This window comes from Aptenodytes patagonicus, chromosome 4 (genome assembly GCF_965638725.1).
Source record: "Aptenodytes patagonicus chromosome 4, bAptPat1.pri.cur, whole genome shotgun sequence".
Classification (NCBI taxonomy): Eukaryota; Metazoa; Chordata; class Aves; order Sphenisciformes; family Spheniscidae; genus Aptenodytes; species Aptenodytes patagonicus.
In genome coordinates, this window is record NC_134952.1 from 9,895,803 (window position 1) to 9,922,347 (window position 26,545).

At 40.3% G+C, this 26,545-nt stretch overlaps 1 protein-coding gene across 2 annotated transcripts in view; it reads left to right on the forward strand.

The window, feature by feature from the left end:
• Window positions 1–521: 521 nt before the first annotated feature.
• Window positions 522–26,545, forward strand: part of FAM193A (family with sequence similarity 193 member A) — an 87,507-nt gene continuing 61,483 nt past the window's right edge. The window contains exon 1 of one of the 2 annotated variants that reach the window (XM_076335818.1): window positions 522–579. The gene's annotated coding sequence lies outside the window, so the exon portion shown is untranslated. The remainder of the gene's footprint in view (window positions 580–26,545) is intronic. The other variant, XM_076335819.1, reaches the window with a different exon arrangement.

Sequence of the window (26,545 nt, forward strand, 5' to 3'; positions counted from 1 at the left end):
GCATCCCAGCGTGCCCCGCGGGGCGGGTTCCCGTCAGCGCAAGGGGGAGCCCCCCGACGTAAAGGGGGATCACTTTCCCCTTGTGTCCGCCATATTGGACGGTAACTCTGGTCAGCGGCGCTGGGGCCGAGGGAGTCCCCGTTGCCGTGACAGTCGGTGCGCTCCGCTCCTCGGCGCCCGGGGTGGCCCGTGCCCCGGCCCTACCCGTCCCCTCCGCTCCCGGGCGTTCGCGGCGGCCCCGCGCCCCTTCCCCTCCTCCTCCCTCTCCTCCTCCCCCCCGCTCCCTCCTCCCTTGCCCGGGTGTCAGGCACGATGAGTCCGGCCGACGCCAAGCGCGGAGCCAAGCGCCGGAAGAACAAGCGGGGCGGCGGCCTCAGCAGCACCGGCGGGCCGGGACCCAGCGGCGGCGCCGGCGGCCTGGGCAAGGCCGGGGCGGCGGCGGGAGCGGCTCCTCTGCGGGCTGCGACCCAGGCGGCCGCCGCCTCGCCGAGCACGGTGGGCGGCCTGCTGACAGCGCCGGCGACGACCGCCGGCAACGGAGCCCTAGGCGGCGGCGGGGCCGCGGCGGGACACGGCGAGGTGAGGGGGGGGGCCGAGGCGGGCGGCGGTGACATCTCGCTGCGGCGGGCCCGGCACACACCCACCCGGGCGGGCGGCGCTGGCAGCTGGGGGGCTGCCGCCGCGCCATCCGCCCTCTCCTCCTGCCCTTTTCGGCGGGTGCGGGCCCAGGGGCCTCGGCGGGGCGGGGGAAGCGAGTGCTGGGCCCCTCGCAGCGGCGGGGGGCCGCGGCGCTGCCCTGCGTGGCGGGGCGGTGGGGCTGGGCAGTGTCCCCGGCTCCCCACCCTTTGTGGGGGAAGGGCAGCGCAGGCTGCTCGGGGCCGTGTCGCCCTGGGGTTTCTCCTGAAATCCCGGCAGGAGCCGGCTCCAGGGTCCCCATCCTCGGGGGTCTTCGGGCTTTGGCACGACCTTAATGGAGGAGCTATAAGAAATAGGTGGGCAGGCCTTGAAAAAGCAAAAATGTACCTTTGTGTATATTTTTTTTCCATTAATATTGGAGCCCTTTTTCCAGTAGTCAGTTTCGTTAAGCATAGGAGGTTCATTGTAGCTTGGGCTGTGGTTTGCTGTCTGGTGCTGCCTCGGAATAATTTAGATCTGTTATGTTATTTCATAATATGGTGAAATTTATTGGGAGCAGATTGTGTGGTTTAATTGGTCTTTTTTTTCAAGAAAAATTGCTCAAGGATTAGGCCTTTAGAAAGGTATCCTACTGGCTGAAGTGACAAAAGAGTAAATAAGTTTACGTTCCTTTCTCTCATAACGGTTACCCCAAATTTTTTGTTATCTACACAAAGCTTGCGTTTAGGTATCATATTTACAAAAGCATTTCCTGCTGACAGCAACTTCAGACTTCCATGTGTATGTCATACAGCCTGCTCCATTTCCTCTCTTGCTCTCATAAACTTGTTGTACACGTGAGAGGGAAATAGAAGAAATGGCTTTTGTGATGTAGGTTGTCTGAAATACCGTGATGTAACAAATGGGTTTTTTTTGTTCCCCGTGTAATTTTGTGCCCATCTATTTTGCTAGGTCAACAAGCAATTTGATGATTGTAGATTAACTCCCGCCCCCCCTTTAAAACTTGCCTTTCTACACTCTCATACTTGGTTACCCAAAATCCACAGTGCTTTAAATGAACCATTTCTGTATGTCTGTTCTAATCTGACACTTACTTCAGGCATAATTTCCTTTTGGGACAGTAGCCTTTACGTAATTTAGATATCCAGAAGAATGATGTGCATAATGGCGAAGAGGTGTGCAAGTTTTTGTTTGTGACTCTGCAAGTCATCACTAAACTCTGTTCTAGTTAAACCTCTAGCAGGAAGATGCATCTTGTTTTGTTTTACATCTTAGATTGCAAGCTCTTGCAGGCACAGGTTCCTAGGTATTGTTGGAATAAACATGATAATGCCAAGGGAAATAAAACAAACAGTGGAGTGATATGCGGAATGGGACACTGATGTGATTCAAATAGCAAAGGCTCCACTATCCCTGATATTTTGATATGTTTGTATCTTGTGGTGATGCGTAGTCTAGGACTTTGGTTCTAACATAATAGCACTGTATCAGACCTTTTTCTGAAATTCATCTTAAAAGGGCAACATCACTGCTAGTCTTCCTACTTCATGTTTCTTCTTTCTTTCAGACTAGGTAGTTCCTAATAAAACTTCTCAGTCTTCAGGAGTCTTCACTTGGAAAGTATAAGTCATATCTTCAAAATTAAACACGGTATTTCAGCACTAAATTTCTGGGAAAATACTTCTGTATATTATATGTACTGATATATTATTCATAGCCTTACAAGTATGCACAACATGTTGTTTTGAGTGCATTTGTAACTTTGTCTTAATTGATCTTTTTTGTTTGTACTCTTAGACATGTATGCAATTTGTCAAATGTTTCCATTTCACTTAACAGTGCGGTACAAGTGATTCTGAAGACTGATGGACAAATGGGGAATTAAGAAGTTGGTTAGATAGATCAATTAGTTAAGCTAGAATAAACCTGCAACACAGACCTTATTTAATCAAACTGTAAGCATATTAGAATTAGGTTTTGAGGATAGATAAATCCCCGTGCTCAGTTTCTGAAAGGTAAATGCTTGTACTCTGCAAAACTCCTTTAAAGTTGGTGTTACTTCCTCCACTTTCAGTGACCTTTTTCTTGACATTTTCAATACCTTTCCAACGGTGGTGACGTGAAAGTTGCCAGTACTTAAAAGTTAACTGATAATCTTGTTTCAAGGATGAAAGCAAAGATGAAATCTTAAAGCATCATTACATGACTATTACTGACATGAAAATGTGATCTCTTTAATGGTTAATAATTTGCTAGTTAAGGGTACATGGTCAAAACAAGACTTCCTTCTTTGAGTGAAAGACTAGCATATGTTGTTTCTGGATGAAGTTGAGAAAGAAAACTGTGTATTTTACATGACTGATCACTTCTAAATTAGGTGCAATATTTGTTTTGGCTGGGTGGAGAGTAAGCAATGTGCTAATAGCTGTAAAGTAGTAACCAGAGTTGCTTTACTCTCATCTTATACAGAATATTGTAAAGTTCCCGTTAGTGGGTAAGAGAAATCATCAGCCAGTTCTCTGCTGGACAAGCTTGAATGTTTAATGTCTGAAAATATATAAAATATTAAAAAAAAAAAAAACAACCCAGGTTTTTGTATTTGCTGCACAGCATAATTCTACTTGTTAGCATGCTTTCATCACTTCCCTGGTTTTAGGGGAACATCCATTCTGGATGTTGCGGGCACATCCTCCTACTAATGTTCTATTAGATGCTTCTTCCAAAACTTGTCTAAAATATAGAGTGAAACAAGATGTTTAAGGAATGATCCCGTATACGCTCCGCGTTCTTGTGTGTCAAGAATTGTTCAGAATGAGGTATACTTTCAACTTGCTTTCTAAAACAGGTTCATCAGAGTTTTAAAATTACTAAATTTATGGTTGAAACTAAAAGTACATGTGCCAGTATTGAAATTTTAGCTAAGCCTGTTAAAGCTAACAAATATATTTTAATTGAGGTTTTTATACGTCTTATCTGGAGTTTTTTTGAAGACTGTAGGCTAAATTCTGCGTTAGAGTACATGCTAGGTCTTGTTCTGGGATGCAAGTGGGCAACTCCTAATGGAATCTTCCTGGAAGCTATGTTGCCCCATGCACATGCTTTATAGCATCCGAATTCATCCTCTCTAGCACTGTCAGATGTTTTAGAATGGTAGTGGAATTAAGGATGCTTTGGCAGTGTTTCAGTGCAAGGGAGTAGCTCAGTTTTGGAAACCTGTAACTGTGTCGACTTTAACTGGAACTAGAAACAAAGTCATTTAGTTGTGTGGTGCTGCTGCAGGACTTCCCTAGGAGTTACATTTTTTCCTTACAGAACTATTTACAGCAATGTTATGGAGTGAAGAGTCAAGTATCCTATAAATAACAGTAATTTGTAACCAGAAAATAAAATAAATATTTTGAAGTTTAATGTATATATTTAAAGAAATAGATCTTGCTTTCTGTTGGTTTTTTTAAAATTCAGTAATGCATTGCATCAGGCCTTCATAATTTGATCCTATACATTTTTGACTGATGGTTGGATTATTGATGCTGTGAGATGCATTTGATTGTCAGCCACTCCATAACTTACAGATATACTGTAGTAAAATTGGCTGTTCCTTAATACGTTCAGGTACTTAGGAGTGAAGAGCTGTATGTCAGTGGCTGATCAGCTACAGTAATAGTTTTTGTTACAGGCCTGACTGATCTTGCATTATTAAGGGGAATAATTTAGTAGCCATTTTACAATTCTCTCACTTGCATTTTTCAAAGTATTGTTTGTCTGTCAAGGGTAGTAATGCATTAAATCTTCTTACATTTGAGAGCTGTCTGCTTTAGAATTCTCATAAAATATTTCACTGGACTATTCCTTTATTATGAGATACTGCTTTTTAAATAGAGATTCTATGCATAGCAGACCATACGTTGCCACCTTTTAGACCAATTTTTTCAGGAGCTTTGTAGTTCATTGCATTTTACTGATATCTGTGCTTGATTTGTTGTTTGAGATTTTCCCTTTTCTCTCTTTCCCCCTCCATGATTCAAACATTCAAAAGAAATAGTGTACAAAAGAGGAGCTTTGTCAAGAACTCAGAAGTTCAGCAAATAGCTAGCTTTTGTACTTTCATGTAGGGCTTCCTCCTCTCCAGATGCAAACTTATTTTGGCCAATTTTTGTCAAGGCTCAGGTAAACTAGATAAATTCCAATAAATAAAATAGTATTGTAACCTCTGTTCTTCAGGTTGAGGAAGCAGGTACTTCTAAACTACTCATAATGCTTACTCAATGAAAAGTAAGTCTTTTTGACAATCTGGTAGCACATTTGTTCCTCTGACTAAATGCAGTTCACTCTCTCTTATATACACGTGCAGTCCCTGCCCTGAAGAGCTTATGCTCTGCTGGTTTGTTTGTTTGTTTGTTTGTTTGTTTTTAATAAAAGGAGATGTGACAGAATGGGATGAAACTATTAGGACTGGGTTCAGGTGGTATGGTTGAGTTAACTTGCTAATTTAGAAAGAGAATCTATTGTGACTTAAATGAATCTAACCAGAGCATTTCAAACTTTAAAACAAGCTTAATGGTTGCACAACATTCACATTAATAGCTCTTTCTTAGCTTCTTCCCTTGATCAGTTAAGGCATTTTTCAGGTAACAGAGCTGAGACTACAGGCACACGTATTAGTGGTTCATTCAGATCTTGTAATACTGCTCCTGGGAAGTGTGTGCCTGTGTGTACTCATGACCTTGACGTATATCCAATCCCCGAGCGCTCCATTTCTTCCCCACCTCCTGCACCTGCTATATCATGGTCAATTGATAACGAGAATAATCAGTTGTGAATTGTTAAATGAAACATGTGGAAAGTGTGTCCAAAAAATGGCATCTGGTTCAGCGGTGTATAATCTGTACTAGCTAAGTATCCTCCTATGGCTTTGTTATGAGACGTTTGATTCTGGGTGTGAAGGCAAAGAGTTGTGGTTGTTTTTTTTTTTCTTGCTGTATTAGTTGCAAAATGGTTGAGAGAGATTGAGAGAAATCTTTTACTCTAAAAAACCACAGTGACTCCCTGCCCCTCCAAACTTTTGTTTCCTGACTGTGGAAATGAAACCTTGTTGATTTAATTTGGAACTAGATTAGTATGAAAAGTTAGTTCTGAAATAGATGCATATTGATGAGAATATTCAGGGTTCCTGTCTAGTTCTTGTCCTGCAATTTTTTTTGATCCCAAACAGTACCTGAAGCTTCATTTAGGTATTTAATATCACATCGTTTTCTTGGTTATGGCATTTATTCTTTTGCAGTGGTATCCCATCTTGAGGGGAGCCCTCAGATCCTTTCTCCTTTACAGTCTGTGTAAGGAAGGGATCCGGGCTTACTCTCTTCTCCTTGCCTGGCAAGGAGAGCTGAGTGGATGTGGAAATTCAATTTGGTGGTGTTTGGTGCCTACAAGACTAATGTTTAGTCCCTGATGTATGTGTAGCGAGGGTGGTCCTTAACAAATACAGGTCTGCTGAAGATGTGTTGTGGAGAAGTTACTAGGAGAAATAACTGGGAAATAAACTTGCTTTACTTAGGATGTACAGGGCTTCATGGATGTGCTAGGCAGTGTTCCAGGTTTATATGGATCTGGGTAATCAAAGAAGATTTAATATTTGTCAGGGCTCCTTCACTGGTGGGAAAGGAGGTCATATATCCTCTTTTATTAAGGTAATGAAAACAGTCCCTACATTTTCCTTACTTGTGGTAAATTTTTTATTTTAATAGTGACCGAGGTAGCTTTGGACTGCTCTGTTTTGAGAAAGGAAAATTTCACATATGGAATACTCTAGGATAATTAAACAGAAGGAAAAAATTGAGTTAAATGGATAGAAGAATGCTGCAGTTCAGTTCTTTCTCTGCTAATATCTTAATCTACAAGTTCCAAATTTCTTGTGCTGCAAATGAAGAGTTCAACTGGGAAATGACATTTATGATGCCGCTCTTAATGTTATTATGGGAACTGCCCAAATTGAGGCTTGGCTGAGAATGCAATAAAATAAATATGCCATTATTTTTTTGACATGAGAATTACTTAATTTTCTATTGTAACAATTCAAGGTTTTTTGACATGAGAATTACTTAATTTTCTATTGTAAAAATTCAAGGCAGCCTATGACATTATTGACCTTCACCTCCTAGCCATGTGAGGAAACACACCAGAAATAGTATTAAAGATAGGTCTGAGCAACATAGTAATTTTCCTGTAGTACATAGTTTCTGTTTTTATATCTTTTCTATATATTTTCTTTTTTTATATACAGAATGTACAATTGCTTTAGTGGTGCAAAAGTTAGTCTGAGCACTGTTTTACGAAGTGGATTTTAGGGGAAAAATTAATGGGGTTGCCTGCGAGCCTGTTTGAGGCTGTTGAACTGAAGTTGTTCAGGTAGGACCTGAACTTTCTTGGAGTGTGAACTTTAACCATGTTCTTAAATAATCAACTTATCTTCTGTTGCACAAGCCACAAATGTAGTTCCCTCCATCTCAAAATTCCTAGTAATGATAGAACATACTCAGGCATCTGAGCGGGAGGCACTCCGGTTCTGCATCACTCTGTAGAGTGGCCATCTCTCTCCACTCTCTATTAAAGGAAGCCTTGAGGGACTTTGGTACAAGCTGGGTGCCCAAAGTTGGATAGTATGGAAAATCTCTGTAGGAGGCCATGCATAGCCTCTACTTGCCTATTCAGTTATGGCTTCTTCCTTTTTAAAAAGAAAAAAAAAAAGTTGGAGTTCAAAAGGGTTGAGGTGAGTGACCCCCTGGGTCATTTCTTAAAACTGAAAGAATAACTTTGTTCATTTATAGGGAGGAAACAAAAGATTGACTCCACTGTGCATTTCTCAGAAGAAAAGCTCTGGCTACTTCCATGAAATATTGCTATGCATAGTCTCTTCTCAGGCCTAGAGAAATAAAACAGAATAGGTTGCAGATGCCTCTGTAGTGTTACTTAAGAGTGGAATGTCACAAAGTTAAGTCCTCATGCACAGTAGATCTTTACAGTAGTCCTCCTTTAACACACTGATCTGTTGAACTGGTTTGTAGTAGCTTTGTCAAGTGTTTGCTTCTGAAGGAACTGCAAAAACATGAGACCGCAATCATCCAGGTAAATAATTAAGTTTTTACAGGGTTACAAAAGTCATTATTTTGAAGTCCAGAGCTTTGGACTGCCTTGATCTAGAGCAGACTTGTCAGCCATGGCATTGAGTTTTATGGCTTCTCTTATGGTCTCATCTTCTACTTGTCTTATAAGGTGGCTGTGGGAGGTGAATTGCTGGTGGTGCAGGAGGGACCAGGAGCCCTACGCCGCAATAGGCAGCGAAGACTAATTTCTGGGAGTGTGCATGGATGGCAGTTGCTCTTAGAAAAAGCTGCTGGATTTTTTTTTTTTAACTGCTTTGGCAGCAGTTCAGTGGTCTGTGTTGAGCTGCGAACAGATGGAGGATGTGATCAGCTGTTGGGGCAGTGTTTGCTGCTCTAAATAGGTTGTTCCTTGTCTTCTCCAGGGAAAGGTAGCAGGCTGGATAGAAGTGTCCGGCTGGCAGACCAGGGGACTTCACTGTTCTAGATCTAAATTTTCAGATGCCCATCTTTATTCTTTTAGATATTAATTATGCCTACGCTATCAAAAATGTTAGTTTAGTCATGGCTTGCATTGCAATGTCAGCTTTGCTCACTTTGATCCCTAAGTCAGTTGTTGCTCTTTTTGGAAATAACAGTTTCTCTGCTTAAAAGTTAAAGCAAAACCAGACAGTGTAGAGAACTGGGCAGTGGTTGGTTTATGTCCCAAATCTGTGAATATGCTGAAGAGGTAAGCTTTCTAAAGATTGTATATAAATACATGCGTCACTAGCATATGAAACTCTAGTGATTGATATGTTTATTAAATATTGTGATTGATGTTAGCTATAGTAATTAAATCCGGTAGTTGTCCTGTGAAAATGTAAAGGGCTCCATGGACCCATAACTATCTAGTTTTCTGAGGAATGTTTGTGTTAGGAATGTAAATGCTGGCAACTTAAGTCTATGCTAAGGCATTTAGTACTTAGGTTTCTGTGGACAACAGTGAAATAATTGAGAGGTGTTTTTGTGTAGTCTTCTTTTTCCCTCCCCCTTAAGGTCTCACTCACCTCCTTTAGGAAATCTGCAAGCATGGCGGAAGTAACTGCTGAAATTATTCCCCAAAGAGGGTATTGGAGAATAAAGGTTAGAGTAGTAGGCATGTTCCTCTACAGCATCAGAAGCTGAAGGAGGTTTACAGTAATGGGTGGTCTACCTGGACTTCAGCAAGGCCTTTGACACCGTCTCCCACAGCATTCTCCTAGAGAAGCTGGCGGCTCACGGCTTAGACAGGTGTACTCTGAGCTGGGTCAAAAACTGGCTGGACAGCCGGGCCCAGAGAGTTGTGGTGAATGGAGTTCAATCCAGTTGGCGGCCGGTCACGAGCGGTGTTCCCCAGGGCTCAGTGTTGGGGCCGGTCTTGTTTAATATCTTTATCGATGATCTGGATGAGGGGATTGAGTGCACCCTCAGTAAGTTTGCAGACGATACCAAGTTGGGTGGGAGTGTTGACCTGCTCGAGGGTAGGAAGGCTCTGCAGAGGGACCTGGACAGGCTGGATCGATGGGCCGAGGCCAACTGTATGAGATTCAACAAGGCCAAGTGCCGGGTCCTGCACTTGGGTCACAACAACCCCATGCAGCGCTACAGGCTTGGGGAAGAGTGGCTGGAAAGCTGCCTGTTGGAAAAGGACCTGGGGGTGTTGGTTGACAGCCGGCTGAACATGAGCCGGCAGTGTGCCCAGGGGGCCAAGAAGGCCAATGGCATCGTGGCCTGTATCAGAAATAGTGTGGCCAGCAGGAGTAGGGAAGTGATCGTGCCCCTGTACTCGGCATTGGTGAGGCCGCGCCTCGAATACTGTGTTCAGTTTTGGGCCCCTCACTACAAGAAGGACGTTGAGGTGCTGGAGCGTGTCCAGAGAAGGACAACGAGGCTGGTGAGGGGTCTGGAGGACAAGTCTGATGAGGAGCGGCTGAGGGAACTGGGGTTGTTTAGCCTGGAGAAAAGGAGGCTGAGGGGAGACCTCATCGCTCTCTACAACTCCCTGAAAGGAGGTTGTAGCGAGGTGGGTGTTGGTCTCTTCTCCCGAGTAACTAGTGACAGGACGAGAGGAAATGGCCTCAAGTTGCACCAGGGGAAGTTTAGATTGGATGTAAGGAAAAATGTCTTTACTGAAAGAGTGGTGAAACATTGGAACAGGCTGCCCAGGGAAGTGGTGGAGTCCCCATCCCTGGAAGTATTTAAAAGACGAGTAGATGAGGCACTTAGGGACATGGTTTAGTGGGCATGGTGGTGTTGGGTCGATGGTTGGACTCGATGATCTTAGAGGTCTTTTCCAACCTCAATGATTCTATGATTCTATGATTCTGTAATGGGAATCTCATTTAGTTATAACATTCAGAAAGCTATTGGGAAGGGGGGAAATGCATATGGCATGTTGTGTTAGGACCATCCATCTCCTGAGCCAGCTTTCATCAAAAGTTGGTCATCTAAGATAATATATGATCTGGATTCATGGTAGTAATCTGCCTCTCAGGTGGACTTAGCACAGCTGTGTGCTAGCATGGCTGTCTACCTTCTGCCAGAGCTGATGCATAATAACTCAGTGTTCAGCCATGTCCATCAAACGTTCTTTCTGTACCACCACTAACTATGTGGGAGCTGTAAACCTGGATATTTACCAACTAGACTGAGGTCTGAACAAGACCCAGAAACAGCATCTGGATATACTTTGTATGTAGCAAAATACTGCTTTCTCAGGGACTGGTCTTTTTTGGTCTACTCTTATTCTCCCCATCTGTCAGAGGAAACAGGTGGCAGTTCCAGATCTGGTAAGTTAAGAGAAGTCTGTGGTTAGTGAATGAGGATGGGGTCTTTGGAAGGATAGAATAAGACTAAAATGGCTTTTTCTTTCCCTTTGGATGATGTAGGAGAAGAGTTAATGTGGATAAGGAGAGAAAGAGCTGTAAAAGAGCGAACGTTATTGATGTTACATGAAATATGCTTAACCTTTTGAAATGGGCAAGCAAGTTCATGAAAGAAAGACTCTTGAACATATTAACTGAGTATGACATTATGTAACCAATTTTTTTTTTAAACTTGACTAATGAGTTTTGGTCATGTCCTTCATAGGTTTTGAGTGTCTGTCATTAGTGACATCTAAAATAAACTTAATTATATCAGTATTGTAAGTTGAGGGAAAGAAAAGAAGGTTGTCAATTGAATCCTACTTCTGGGAGAAGTTTATTAATGCAAGCCATGACTTTAAAATCTATGTATTTCTTTATTAGGGCGTATCTCATTGTGTGTAGTGCTGAAATTTGTTGGAAACTGTATTAAATGTAATGTACATGTAATGTTCTGCAAAGTGCCGTAAGGCTCTACCTTGACTCCTGTTCTGCTTTAAACTTTGTGCTGTCAGACTGCATCAATGACAGCTCCTTACAAACAAAAGAAGTGGCTTTAGGCAGGGGTGCCAGACTTGAATGCACTCTGCCACCCGCTTCTTCTCTTTGAGGCTTTTTTCAAAGAGAGAGAACTAGTGCAAAGAGCTGTATGTTGATGTGGTTGGAGTCAGTGCACTAACTGTGGGCACTGCAAACTTTTGGATTTCTTCTGTATTTTGGGACTAAAGTAATTTTGGTTTTAAACTAAGATGATTTTTTTTTTTGAAAGTGAAAGCTTGTTTTCTGATTTTTTGGGTGGTTTTTTTTTTTTTCCTATGTGCAGAAATAGTAGCTTTAGCTCTCAGCAGAACTCTTCCGAAGCTATGAAGGTGGTGCTACCACTGAATTGTACACAAGGGTAGTTCAGCTATTTTCTATTAAGTGGGTTTTTTCCCATTGATCTAGGTGCAACAAACTAACAATGTGATTTAAAAATACCTTGAGTTAACATGTTTTCATAAGCAGACTTTGGTTAGTTTGTGAATATTACGAGAAGTTACGGAACCTCTTTCAAATTCTATAACCATATTGAACGCAATAGTTGACTATTTCAAACTTGTTGTAGGGAGTATTTCACAGAGATGGATGTGAGGCTCTGAATTTGGATAACACTAATGTTGACGCAAGCCCAGAGACACTTTCCTGGACAGATGCGTGAGTGAGAATGTGTGTGTGCATGCTCATATGTGTGTGCATGCATCCAAGCTTTTTAAAACATGGCATTTTTGAACGTGGATTAATGATGTTGCTATGTAAGTATAGGCATGAAGTAAATACTTTGTATGTGTGCATGTACATTTTTTTGGATTAGGAGAACACGTACATATGTGTTAGGGCTGCTGATGGACAAAAAAGTGCCTGAGTGAATGTTTAAAGGTTCTTCGCCACACTGGGTCTCATGGTGAAACCAGTCATTGGGAACAGAAGTTTGCCTTAAAAAGCAGTTCTGAGCCACAGTACAGTTTTGCCAGCCTTTAGTGTTTAATTGGTGTGGAGTTAATGACCAAAAGATTTCTTAATTGCTGTAATGCTTCCAGGCTGCTTATCTTCAATAAGCTGCTGCCACAACAGATGGCAAGTTAGTGGTTTAGCTGAGGTTCACTAGAAATTTTTCACCACTTTATTTTAACGACCATAACTTATCTATGTGGCTATAGATAAAGTGTAGTTGAAACCCAAGTCTTCACTGGAATAGGCTTCAGATGAATTAAGGTTTTATTTTGTCACTCAGCAAGAGATAGAACACTCCTTTACTGTCAGAAGAAACTTTGCAGTTTTATCTGTGTGATCATCTTTATTTTATCTTTACTACTTTTTCCTGGCTGCTCCCAAGATTCATCTCCACTATACTGTCATTCTCCGCTGCTTCTTAGGGAGTCTGCAGGGAATTGTACTGGTGTCTGCTGTGATTTGAGATAGCTTGCAGCAGCAGCCTGAAGTTGACTGGGTTTTTTTTTTGTTAGTGTCATAACTGGCTAAGAGTCTGAACCACAGGGATAAAAGTGGACAAAATTAAACTTCCATAATTTTCAGATATACATTGCTTTAAAAAAATTATAATGATTTTTTCTGTCCTGAAAACAGGCTACCATACTTGTACAGTATCCTCCACTAGCTATAAATTTGAAATCTTAATGTAGGAGGAGGAGGAACTTTGTATTGAGGAACATTGCATAGTAACTAACTTAAATATTAACTGTTAACTATTATTTAATGTTTTCGGAAGTGCTGTCATTGGCGACCTAGCTTACTGTTTTTCAGAATTATGGGGAAATCATGACACTTAATCACGCATACTTTGAATATTATTTAGACTGCTTGTTGCGTGTTTTTTTAAACTTGATGGCTGTGTCATGTCCTCATAATAAGAATGAAGAGGAATATTCTTTTGTCAATATTTAAAGTCATTCTGAGCCTATGTTTTCATTTTTAATCAGTTAAAAAAATCTAGTGATTGTGTAAGGTTTAGGGGATTGTTCTGGTCCCCAGGAATTTGTTAAAACATTACTAGTAATGGCCTGTGGGAATTTATTCCTTAAGTACAAGTAGAGCTTTCAAATAGAAGTCTGAATGTGTTTTTGCCTTTGTGGCTTTTGACTAAGGACATAAAAATGAGTACTTGTCTAAATGTAAAGCCAGTTCTGAAACAAACTCTGAAGGCAGCGGGTTGCACCTAATGATGTTACCTGTTAGTGAGATTGGCTTATCCTCTCAGTCAATAAGGTATTTTTGATGATTTGACAGCTAAGCTGCAAAAGTCTATGGTAGTCTGTGTCTGTTTTCTGTTAAAGCCTAGAAGATTGTAACCAGTGTTAAACCTCCCTTATACTAAAGACACTAAAAAAATCCGTTAAAGAAAGTCACTCCCAACCCTGTTAATATTTATGATAATCTTGAGAAAGTCAACATCCCTATCATTAGCTTTTTCCATGAAGTCTTGGCTTGGCGAAATGGCTGATACATAGTGTGCAATGTTGTAATACAAGGATACTTGAGGTATTGCCCTAATATTAAAAAAATCATTCCTAAATAGTTGTATTTTTACATTTTGATTGTTTTCCCAAGTTAGGGATGAATTCTGATGAGAAAATAATTTTCTATAGTTTGACTCATGTATTTTGTTTTTTATAGCAGGAAGTTAGTCTTCACTGTTTTATTTTGCTTGCATTGTCTTATCTCTGACACTTCTGCCACAAATACATTCTTTTGCATAGTTTGCTTGAGTAATTTAACTTTAAGTTACATGCAAAGGGTTTTCTAGTGTTTGTATTAACTCATGATCAGCAAAAAAAGTTGATCCAATGGAATCTGCCTTTATTGATGCTTTTAAGGCTTTGTATTTATGACTAGTAAATTTTTAGTGTCCTTGTTTTAATCTTTTTCACCAAAATTGATATTTTGTAGGGGGGCTGTCTATGTCATGGGAGAGTTTGAATAAGTATAGGAATAATCTATTAATGAGTGTTAGTACGTGGTCAGGGAGTTGTTACGTCTGATGATTATTTCTTTTGTAGGCGTCTCTGCTTAGCGGGATTTAGCAGAGCACGAATCCCTTTCGTTAAACCATGAGAGGATCACTGAAGGAAGATGTCTTTCTGGCACCTGTTGAGTCTGCCCCTCCAATATGTTGTTGTGATTATTCCTTTCCTCTTAAGCAAAATTTGATCGACACTAGTGATCAGAGAGGATGACTGTAACTCCTCTTTCTGGAAATCCAGCCATCTTTGTGGTCAGACATCCTGATCTAGTTGGCCTAGTTGAAAGGAAATTACATTGGATAGGCTTACAACTCCACTATAATGCCAGAAAATAGTGGTGGGAAAGGCATAAAAGGTGGCTATATGTCCCACTTCTACTGTGTGGATTTATCCTTCTAATTAGGCTGTCTTTTTTTCCATCTTCCTAGTCACACTTTTACTTGTTGTACATTCATGAGAGAGAGCATGCATTTGGGTAACTGGTGAGCAGGCACTGAGCAGGCAGGCAGTCTGAGCGCAGCGGTGTATCAGGAGCTGGCTAGCTACCAGGGGAATTGAGATTTGTGGACCTTTTTTTTCCCTTTGTGAATTGTTTTAGGTAGACTTTACTGATTATAGAGCTTTTTTTCTTCTTTTAAAATATTAATGGACATCAGTATTAGTAATTATCTACCTTGATACATATTAAAAGGTGGATGATTTGTCTGAAAAATACAATTCATTTTCTTTAAGGTTGTTTTTTTGTTTTGGCATTTTTTGTTGGTTTGTTTTGGTTATTTTTTGTAATTGCACTCTAGGAAGCAGACATAAATCCAAGCAACCATCTTTCAGAGTACTGCTCGTAACCATGCTAATTTAACTATGCTTGCTTTACCTTTTAAATCTCATGCTAGCCAAGTAGCCAGACTTGCTGCTACTCTAAAATAGCTGCTCACTCTCTGCAAAAATGCTTTGCTACAATCTTACTGAAACACCTACCTTTAATTTCATTCTGTTACAAAGGTATCCTCGCTGAATAGGCCATGGTTCTTGGGTGTGGGTTTGGGAATTTTTCTTGTTGAAGAGCCCATTAGAACCTGATGTTTTATTCTTGTGAAGGTACTTGTTTACTGTAACATAATTACCCCTCAACTTCCTTTTTCATAACCAAAACTCATTAGACACTCAATTGTTCTAAGTGTGTGCACTGGTGCTCAGTTCTCTGGTTCCTTCTGCACTTTTTTAACCATCTCAAGTTTGATACCAGAGCTGAATGTAATATTCCAGAATCTCTTACCAGTGCTATTAAATCTTGACTTCAAGTTTCATTCCATCCTTGTTTTTATCTCATTCATTTATCTGTCTTCTGGCCAGTGGAGACAGCACTGATTATACGTCTGTCTAACCTGCTCTTAAAATGACCTCGTTGATGGAGACTCCACAGCCTCACCAAGCAGCCTATCTTTGTCCTTAAATACTTTGCTGTTAATTTTCTATTGCATAGAAATGTCCCTTGCTGCAATTCACACATTTTATTGCTTGTTCTGTTTGCTGTGGATACAGAGAACTGACGTTTCCTCCCCTCAGTATTCTGATCTGTAAGCTTGGTGTCCCCAGTTCTTTCAGCCTTTCCTGGCAGGTAATATTGTCTATGTCGGGTAGTTGTTCTCTTGTGGCTTTTCTCCAGCTGTTCCTGTCTGGCTTGAAGACCTGTGTTCAGAATGAGTTGCAGTTGTCCCTCTGAGACTTACTGGAGTAGTATTAGGTGGAAGGATTATGTCATGTGTCACATAAGCTATACATCCCAAGGTAGCATTAGCTTTTTTCCAACAGTCTGACCTTGTTGACTCCTCTTTTGCATATAGTCACCTATGCCTATTTGGAAATTCATGGTAGTTCTATCAAGATCTTGCTTTTTAGTGTGGCTATGAGAAAGTCTCAGTAATTAAGGCTGTCACAAACCTTAATCAAGTAAATAATGATGTTTGTTCTTTCTCCCCTGTGTAACTCTGTCATGGAAGAAAGTTGTACTGGTTTGACATGGCTTGTTTTTGACACAACCAAGGTGGCTGTTCCTCCTCTTGGTATCATCTAAGTGCTTAAAAAGATTTGTTTGAATATATTTGACTAACTTTTCTGAGAACTGAAGACAAGCCAATATTATTCCTCAGGTGTTTCTGCCCTCATCATCCCTTTTCTCTTCCCTCAGTTTTTGGGTTTTTTGGGTTTTTCTGAGGGGTGAGGCTCTTTATTTGCTTTAAAGAAAGGTTTTATATAGTTCACCTTTTTCTAAGCTTCTGATATCTCAGGCATCCTCCATGAGTTTTTCAAAGACAGGATTATTGATTTTGAGGGGGCTCAGAGGATTTCCTGAACAACTTGGTTGAATGTTACCAGATCTAGCCAACTTGGGAAAAAATGTAAGTATGGCTATTTCCAGTAATAGGCTGACTCTGGGTATTTTTACCCATTTATTTGTGCTAATTGTGCTAGTCACCTGCTTGTAGTTGATCTCTTTAGTGAGGCCTTGTTCTTCATTAATCTGTTTTCCCTCTTTATTCAGTAGTGGACCAATTCTCTTAGTGGTAGTAGTGTACTGATAGAATGATTTCTTAGTAGCCTCAAGCTGTTTTGTGAGAATTACTTCGTTTTGTGCCTTTAGCCTTTTCGATTAGTCCCCTGTATTCTCTTGCCATTTGTTATGCTTGTTATTCCCTTTCTGTGTGCTTTTTCTGAGTCATTATTCTCTTGCTATGTTTTCTATTCTCTTGCTGTGCTTGGTTTTCTTGAATTTGTTTGTATCTATTGTGTCATTTGAGAATTAGCTCTTCCTTTCCTTAGACTTGCCTTCTGCGAGCTCTTATTTAGTGATGTTAAATCTGACTCTTGCTGTTCTTCCTTCCTTTCCCTCTTCAGTAACCATTGACTTGATGGTTCACTTCCAATGAAACTGCCTCTCATTGTTTACTGTCAACCACTTCTTTCTTGCTGGCTACAGCTAAAGGAAGAGTCTCTGGTTGCTTTCTATGTTTTAAAAAAGTATGTTCCTTGAACTCTCACTGGACTTCTGCTATGTTCCGTTCCCAGTAGGTGCCTAGGTTCTTAGTATCTCCTTGTAACAAGAAGTCCTATGCTTTTCTTACCTTTTCTGGACAGGTAGAAGAGTGATCATCTGTCTGCCCACTGTTTTTGATGGTCTGTAGTAAGCTTGCAGCTTGATAGCACACATGTGCTTTCCTCCTTTTATTATTTGTAGACTTCCAAGATACCTCTCTTTGCATTTGTGATGCTTACATCCTTTAGATATAGGGCATAACACTCCTGGGCACTTGGATTTAGAATCCTAGAATGGTTTGGGTTGGAAGGGACCTTAAAGATCATCTAGTTCCAACCCCCCTACCATGGGCAGGGACACCTTCCACTAGACTAGGTTGCTCAAAGCCTCGTCCAACCTGGCCTTGAATGTTTCCAGGGATGGGGCATCCACAACTTCTCTGGGCAACCTGCTTCAGTGCCTCACCACCCTCATAGTGAAGAATTTCTTCCTTATATCTAATCTAAATCTACCCTCTTTTAGTTTAAAGCCATTAGCCCTTGTCCTATTACTACATGCCCTTGTAAAAAGTCCTTCTCCAGCTTTCTTGTAGGCCCCCTTCAGGTACTGGAAGGCCGCTATAAGGTCTCCCCGGAGCCTTCTCTTCTCCAGGCTGAACAACCCCAACTCTCTCAGCCTGTCTTCACAGGAGAGGTGTTCCATCCCCCTGATCATCTTCATGGCCCTCCTCTGGATCCACTCCAACAGGTCCATGGCTGTCTTATGTTGGGGGACCCAGAGCTGAACACAGTACTCCAAGTGGGGTCTCATGAGAGCAGAGTAGAGGGGCAGAATGCCCTCCCTCGACCTGCTGGCCACGCTTCTTTTGATGCAGCCCAGGATACAGTTGGCCTTCTGGGCTGCAAGCGCACATTGCCAGGTCATGTTGAGCTTCTCATCAACCAACACCCCCAAGTCTTTCTCCTCAGGGCTGCTCTCAATCCATTCTCTGCCCAGCCTGTGTTTATGCTTGGGATTGCCCCGACCCAGGTGCAGGACCTTGCACTTGGCCTTGTTGAACTTCATGAGGTTCGCATGGACCCACCTTTCAAGCCTGTCAAGGTCCTTCTGGATGGCATCCCTTCCCTCCAGCATGTTGTTTGTTTTGTTTTGGTTGGTGGTTTTGTTTTTTTTTTTCTATGAACTGACTGTATCCTCTTTCTGTTAGTATTCCAGCCGGGAATGGACTCTTTTGGAGTAGATCGTAGTCTTGATCACATTCAAAGAATTCTAGCTCCTTTTCTTATGCTTCATATGTTAGTATGCATACCTCTAAGACTGATGGATTGGTTGCTTGTTTCTTATGAACTGTGTGTGAATAATTACTTGTTCTTACTTTTAGGCTCTTGTTCAGGTTGCCCTGGTATATCGTCTGTGGACTCTTGATATTTTGCTCATGATACTAGTGTAAAATATTCTTCACTCAAGTTAGCAAGCCGGAATAGCTGCTTTTGTGTGTTAATTCCTTGAAATCTTCTACATTCTCACCTACAAGCACATGGAACCCCATCACATGATCAGAGAAGCCAAAGCTGTCCTCTGATAGCATTTTGAAACACATGGGATTGTCTGCAGGATGAGTTTGTTCCTGACAGTGTTAGGATATGGAGAGCTGATTGGTAGCTGCTTATTCATTCTTGGTCAGTTAGCAGTATAACTAGTACCCATGTGGATAAGCAGCCATGAAGAGTAGTTAGTGTGATGAATGACCATTGAACAGCTTTCTGCTGCGACACCTTCAAGGTGGTGTACATTTGCCTGTTGGTTAGACCTGATATATGTGATTTCTGCTTCTCTTAGGAGTTGCTACAGACAACCACTTTCGTTTTCTTGGGTCTGAAGGAGGCAGAGAACAACTGGAGCAGTATGCAGCCCTAGGTGGGGCCAGCAGACAGCTTGTTCTCTATGGCTTTTTCTCCGATATAGCTGTTTAGCTGTCTTTGGCAGTCTCTTCATAGATTGCCTTAAAGATATCACAATCACAGATGTCTCAGCTCAGCTGCCTCCTGCTTCTCCTTAACACCCCACCCCCCAAAAAACAAAACCACACCCAAACCCCCAAACCCACTTTCTAAGACAATCTGTAGTGAAGAATTTACTGCACTGGATGTTTTCCTTGTGATCTTCCTCAGTATAGCGAATATAAGCAACTGTTCCTACAAATCCAGTCCAGGACTTGGGTTTGGCTCGCTATCTGGATATAGCCCTTACATCTTTGGGTCAGGGAACATTTGAGATGAGAGTTTTGGAGATGCCCCTTTCCTTTTTTGTTCCAGTTATGTATGTTGGGATCATGGTTTGCTTCCTGCTGTTAGCACCCTTGCTTTTTGGTGAGGGGTAGCTGAATAGACTCCCCTGGACTCTCTGATCTCCGCTTCTTAAGTTGCAGCAGTAAATCAGATGCTTGGGTCAAAGGACTTCAAGCTTTTCATATTTCCTCAGTTAATTCAGTAAATTTCTGGTCCCTCCCGTAGTGGTAGTTGAAGCACACCATGTATTATGTTTCACTAGTGTATTTCATGTGGCTGTAAGAAATTTAATACATGATGTGATATATGCATGTATGGTGGACATTTAGAGCTGGGCAGTGTGGGGATAATGAAGTGCAAGGACTGAGGTAATCTGCTATGGATATTAGCTTAACTTGTGGTTTTATTAAGTTAGAAACATAACCTTTGAATGCAGTTGTGATGTTAAAGCTTACTTGTTGCATCTTCTCCCATAATTTTGCTGATTGCTCTTAAGTCTAGCTATTAAACTAGGACTCTGCTTCTTAGGATGCCAATTTTTGCAGAATTGAAAGGGCTTAGAACTGGAGAACTACTTCTCTGCCTTGTACTGTCTATGTCATGTCCGAGTACAGCTTATGCAATTTGCCTGACAGTTCTGTTTCTCTGTTACGGGAAAAACATGGCTGGTTTTAGAAATTGTATTTGGTGGATCCTTCTGAAAATGCCCTCTCCCATGCATGGCTTTACTTAATATTTCAGGAGATTTTGCTGTCAAGAGTGAGTATGTTTAACCCTTTACCAGTTACCAGGTGAGGTCATTTTCTTGTAACATAATTCCTGGAGTAGAGCATCTACAGTTGTATCATAGAAGCTACATAGTCAAGTAATTAATTCCTAAATGTTGTCTTATGCATCTTAAACTTGCCTTTGGATGAGCGCTTCTTACTGTTCATAGGAAAAGTGCTGGCACGTTTTGAGTTTTTTTTGTTTTGCATAACCCTATTAATTTTACATATTTCTCTTCAGGATTGAAGTATAAACAACAGATTAAATCTCTAACAACTGTGTACTAGGAAAAAAATGTATATGAATGGTTGCTACCTGTCAGGGCTGGTTGAGAGAATTTTGGGGCGTTTTAACTACCTGTTCAGAACGCTTTTGGCCATTGTACTGGGGAAAAGAAATGTTTGAATCATCTTCATTATCAGCTTTTGGTATTTTTTTTTTCTTAGCACATGTGGCTGCATAATTGCTGGGAAAATGTTGAATGTTTTTCTAGTACAGGAAAGGCAGAATCCTGGTAGGAGGTGGATTGGCTCTGTTCTGCTGTGTCATATTTGGCTACAAAGAAGGGAAGTATTGCATGTGGGATATGTGCTCCTAAAGAATTTGTGATGTGTGTAATTAAAACAAAATCTTTCTTTCCCTTTTTCCCCTGGAGAGCATGGGTTCTTGGTGGCTGCGCATCTGGGTATGACAGACCCAAGTCTTTTTTTCACTCAAGTCTAAGCTTGTCTGTGCTTAAATTAGTTCTGTTATTTTGTATACCTGCTGCCATTTCACTTGTCAGCTAGGGAATAGCATTTAATGCTGTGCAGAAAATTCTTTAAATATAATTAATTACTGTACTTCAACCAATAAAAGACATGATTTCCTCCTCCTCCCCTTATGGCTTAAAATTAAATTTGAATTTAATTCAGTTTCAGGTTTTCAAGTTTGCTTTATCTTGCAAATTGTCCATACCTTTACAAAAAACTTAAAATACTGAATTTTTCTGCTTTTTATTTTAAATGCAGTTTAAAAGATATATAAAAGCCTTATAAAAACTACTGTAGGCAAATTTCCTTTCGTCTCCCCTGCTGCAATAGAATTTAAAAAAACACGCAGAAGATAAAGACGGCTCATATATTACAATTGCGTTGCAAATATATTTGGGCAACTGAAAAGCTTTTTCATGGGAAGGGTGATAAAAATGTGAAGGGATCTGGGCAGTTTTTTTGGTACTGCCTATCTGTAGAAGTACCATAAAATGCCTTTCATTAACTGATTCAACTTCATTTGAAATAGATCTTCACTATCCCTATCTTCAGCTCTGCTTCACGTCCTTCATGCTGTGACTGATAGTCTTTTACTTCAGTTTGAACGTATTCCGGGACATTTTACTCTGCTTTCCCTGTCCTCAGTTTCATTCTTGTCTTCCACCCACCCCCAGTGCATTCACAGAGAGTGCTTCATCGCTTCGATAAGCTAAACGAACCAGGCCTCTTGCTGATGACCCTGTTTGGCTGTCACTGTGTCTATTCCAGTTGGTCGTTTCTTGAAGGTGTTTGACCAAATGAGGTCTCCTCCAGAGGGCTGTGAAGCAGCACTAATACTCTCCAGTGGCTCTTGAAAACAGCATCTTGGAATCATGTTTCCTTTTCACAGTCTTAGGAATGAGCGTAAGCCATTGGTATAACCAAATCCTTCTCCCCATTCACTTCCAAATCTTGATGGAGAATTAATCTCAGAAAGGATGTTCGGTTGCAAATATAGCATGAGACACTTCTCAGTGTCTCTGACTTTTTTTTTAATGTTCCCTTAAGATGTGAAATTTCTTGATTTGGAGCTGGGGATTGAAAAATTCTGACAATTGGAAATGTAAAATATGAGTAATTATTTGAATAAGATGAAAGGGAAGAAGTTACAGAATTATCAGTACAAAGCATTAAATATGCATGTGCACAGTGGTACTTCTTAAAAAAATAACCAATTTTTAATAACATATTTTTCAATTTACATGCAGTACCTCAGATCGATGCAATGCAAAATACAAAGAACATAAGGGTATTAATTGCTGCTGTCATTAATCTGAATAAATGGTCTTATTTAGCCAAGTAATTGGTTGCACAAGTATAGGCATGCTGTAGTTTCTTGGTTACACACAATTTAAGAGCTGAGCGCCTCATACTTATTGTAGTTTGTTGGGTTTTGTTCTGTTTAAAAACGTTTTTCTCTAAGAGAAGAATGAAGATACAATTACAAACAAGATGACCACAAGCTTATGTCATGGTTTGCAGTCTTCTGATTTGTATTTCATTTTTTACTTCAAAACGCAGGGCTTTGATTCTTCCTGTCTTCACCATTTCTTTACTGAAATGTCACTGTTTTAATATGCTAAGTAAGCTGTAATATTTCTATGCTAAATCCCATTTTAACTTACTCTCCCTCTGTTAAGCTTAAATATAGATTTTTTAAAAAAATTATTATTATTATTAATGACCAAAATTATGTTTTGTTTTATTCTGGAAGAGAATTTTTCCTCTATTTATGATGCTATGAGGAAATGGCTCATCAGCTGAGGCTTCCCATTTGTACAAATAATGACTCTGTAGTTTACAAAGTGAAGTTTGACAGTTGGATAAAAGTGTGAAGTTTGACAGTTGGATAAAAGTGCAGCTTTAGGCTTCTATATTTTTTTTCCCCCCCAAGGGCAATATCTTCCAATTATTGCAATACAGTGTGAATTTCAGTATGGTAGATGATATATATTTTTCTAGTATGTGTTTATAGATTTAAGCATGGTATAAATTGTGATTCTGATACTTTTAGTTTTTTGTAAGATGAGACAGATGGTTTTAGGTTCAAAAGAAGACAAAATGACAAGATGGGACTTGCAAGCATAGGCACTTTTCATGGCATCAGGGATCTGTTGCTTTCTCCTGTAGCGATCCTTCTCTGCTGGAAGGCAATCAACCATTAACCACCAGAGACTTCTGGTTCACTATGGCATTAATAACCGTTGCTTGGAAGCGTACATCTTCCTTGAGAATGAACGTATGCAGGGCCACGGGGATGGCTGGGCAGTTTTATCTTCAGGGTTGGGGTAGCACTGCGTCTAGTGTTTACTGCTTTTGAAAAAAGTAAGGGGGACTTCAGCTTGTTCACTTTCAAACGCAATCGGAGTATTTTTGTTCCCAGATGATGTGGGTCTTCCAGCTTTTTGTCCTGGAAAACCTTCCTTTGTAAATGGGTACATTGCTAGTGGGTTACAGGGAAGTGTGGTAATGCTGTTAACCTTTTTGTGCTGGCTTGGAAGAAAATGTGAAATTTTGTTGATAAAGCTTCCAGAGGATATAATGACTTGGAAAGGGATAATAAGTGCTCTCAGCGGATTGAGGAAAACCAGTATTTGTTCATATGCTACAAACAAACAGTATTCATGCAAGTGTTGCCAAATTTCATGTGACTTACCTAGATAGATAGATTGACCTTTGGGGTGGCTGCGCTGATGGCATGTGCCTAGCTGCACAGTATTTTGTGTATAAATAAAAAAGACTAGCCTGGTCCTTGAATCTATTCACAATAGTATCAAATGGAGGAGTAGGGAGGTTATTTGGTATCTGGCAGGGATTTCTTCTTGAATACCAGCTCTTGTGGCTACCTAGTAGGAAGGTTCATGCTAATTGTCTGTGTTCCTGAGTTCCAAGGGCCTGTTTTCTAACTCTTTCCAGTTTCTCAGAAGATAAGGAATAAATGGCTCATCAGATAGAAGCATCTGTATGCATAACAGAATAAAAGTGATGATGGAGAGTAAACAAAAATAATGAAATTTGCCAATTGATCATGAGCCCAGATGAATTCTGTTTTAGATGATTTGCTACTTGCAATCTCTAAATAGGGATTACACTAGGTCATATCTTCTGGAAGAAGCACCCAAACAGGAATTAATTCAGGAAGGTCTTTGGTCTTTGTTAATACAAATTTCATGACATCATGTGCCAGGCAGTGCTTAGATATTTTTCTTAAGTACAGCTTATGTAGGTTTGTTTTTAGTGGTGGAATTCAACTTGGAGTGTCTACAGAGCACAGCAGGACTTCTGGTAGGGTCTGGACGCTTCATTCCACAAAGCAACTGTGTATTTTTTTTTTTCTTAGGGTATTATTTGGTAGTGATTAGTTGTCACATCAGACTACTTTTTTTTTTTTTTTTTTTAAAAAGGGGGGGGATTTTATTGCAGTGGTTGAGGTAGGAATGAATATACCTATCTGTAAGTTTCATGGAATAAATAGTTTGTCTTCATCATTCAGATTAATGTCCAAGGAAGTAATTTGTCCTTGTTTAATAGAACAAAATAGATGAACAACCTCTTCTTTGAATACAACCTTGCTTTAACTTCCAGTTAAAAAGTTAAGCGATTGTAGATCATTCTGTCTTATAATGTGATATGGATCAGAGTTTCATCTTTGTAATTTTGGTTTATGAATGCTTCCTAGTTCCTGTAGAGATCATAGCTTTTTTTGTGTGTGCTAACATTTTCATATTGTGGCACTATAAACTGTGAACTCCTTATTTCCTACCAGGTGCTCATTTCCTGAAGGATGTGTTTTAGATTGATTCAGCTAAAAGAAAAATTGAGTGTGCTATTCAAGAATGTGTAGGAGGAAGGGCACAGAATATAGATGTTACTCCCTTAAAACTCATTACAGAATAAAAATATCTACATTCTTTTGAAAGTACTACTTCAAAGTTGTCTTTTTGAGGCACTACTGAAAAAAAACTTTCCCAGGATGGTTTCAGGCACCTTTATTTGCAGTGTAGCTCATTTCATTTAAGATGGCTGTGTTTGAGTATAGCTTTTTGTCATCAAGGTTTGATGGGTTTGTGAATTTAAGTAGCTGTTTAGACTTCAGTCTATTCTGATTACTGTGCTACAGTAGCATTGTTATAACTTGGCTCTGAGGACCCAAAGGAAAAAAAGATGCAGCAGGTAAATAATCGTTTCTCTGTAAATCCACCAGAAGCATTGCTTTTACCTATTTTCAGAGGACCTGAGTCCTTGAAGAACTAGAAGTAGAAAGAAGACTGGTTTTCTTCCTATTCTGCATTGTTCAGTGCTGTCTGATTTCCTTCCTCCTTGCTCTATTTTTGAGGCTTTTGTGTGTGTCTGGTCATACTGAAAACAAAACAAAACCTTGATCACATATACTTTTTGTACTGACTTTTTATCTATGTATTTATCTATGTATTTGATCCAGCAGATGCTAACAGTGCATGACCAGCACTTTTCTAAACCATGGGGGAAAAAATGCCTGTAACTTTTTCCAACTACTAATGTTATGCCTTGTGTTGAAAAACAGGGCTGTGTACAGGTGACTTACCCTCCTCCCCCCCCGTCCCTGTGTGTAAATAGTTACATTTTATAAAAACCTTTTGGCACAAGGTCTTGTTGGCCAAGTAATTTAGACCTGAGTTTTAGCAGGAGGTAGTAAAGACTTGTCATTTTGGTTCTGTTTTAGGGTATCTCCCGAAATGGGTGAGGTGGGGGTAGCCTCTCCACCCACCCCCAACCTCACTCTTAACTTGTAAGTTTTGCTAAACCAGAAAGTATTGGTCTATTTGAACAAGTCCAGTATATGCCTACCACTTATACTTTTTATAATTCCTCTCCCTAGATTGAACATCTATAATGATAAAGGCTTCAACTGGAAAAAGTATTTCCTTTAAATAATTTCAGTTTCTGTTGAAAACTCCTTTGACATTTTGACTTAGTATCAGAGGTCCTAAGGGATTTCACTGCTGGAAAAGAAGCAAATCAGGTTTGGGATCTTGGGGGTGTGGGGAGAGGAATAATTTTGTTGGGGTTTTGAGTCATTCATAGTAAGCTTGCTTTGTTATCTATATGCAAGATAGACTGAGCTTTCTAGATCAAGCCTCCCCACCCTCAGCTTGTCAGCTTGTTTGACATCAACAATTTATCGTAGGAATAGCTTTTACTAAGCTATGGAAATAGTGTTATGTTTACTTAAATCGAACTGCTAAGTTTTAATAACATGACTTGTTGAAGAAGGGAAGCCTTCAGAGAACCTGTCTTGCAGGTTAGTCAAATTCTGTAATGGTGTGATTTTACTTAATAAAGAAAACGCTGGAAGTCGGTGTTACTACGTTAAAAAGATTAATATTGCAGTGGAAGTGTCACTAAAATTATTGAAGTCTCAGAATGTTGATTGTGTATGAATAATGAGCGTTTCCCAGGAAATTACAAACAAGAAAACTATTTGTTTTATTAGCTAAAAAGAAATTCACCTGGGATCTCACAAACTGTACTTTAGCAGTAGCACAAGT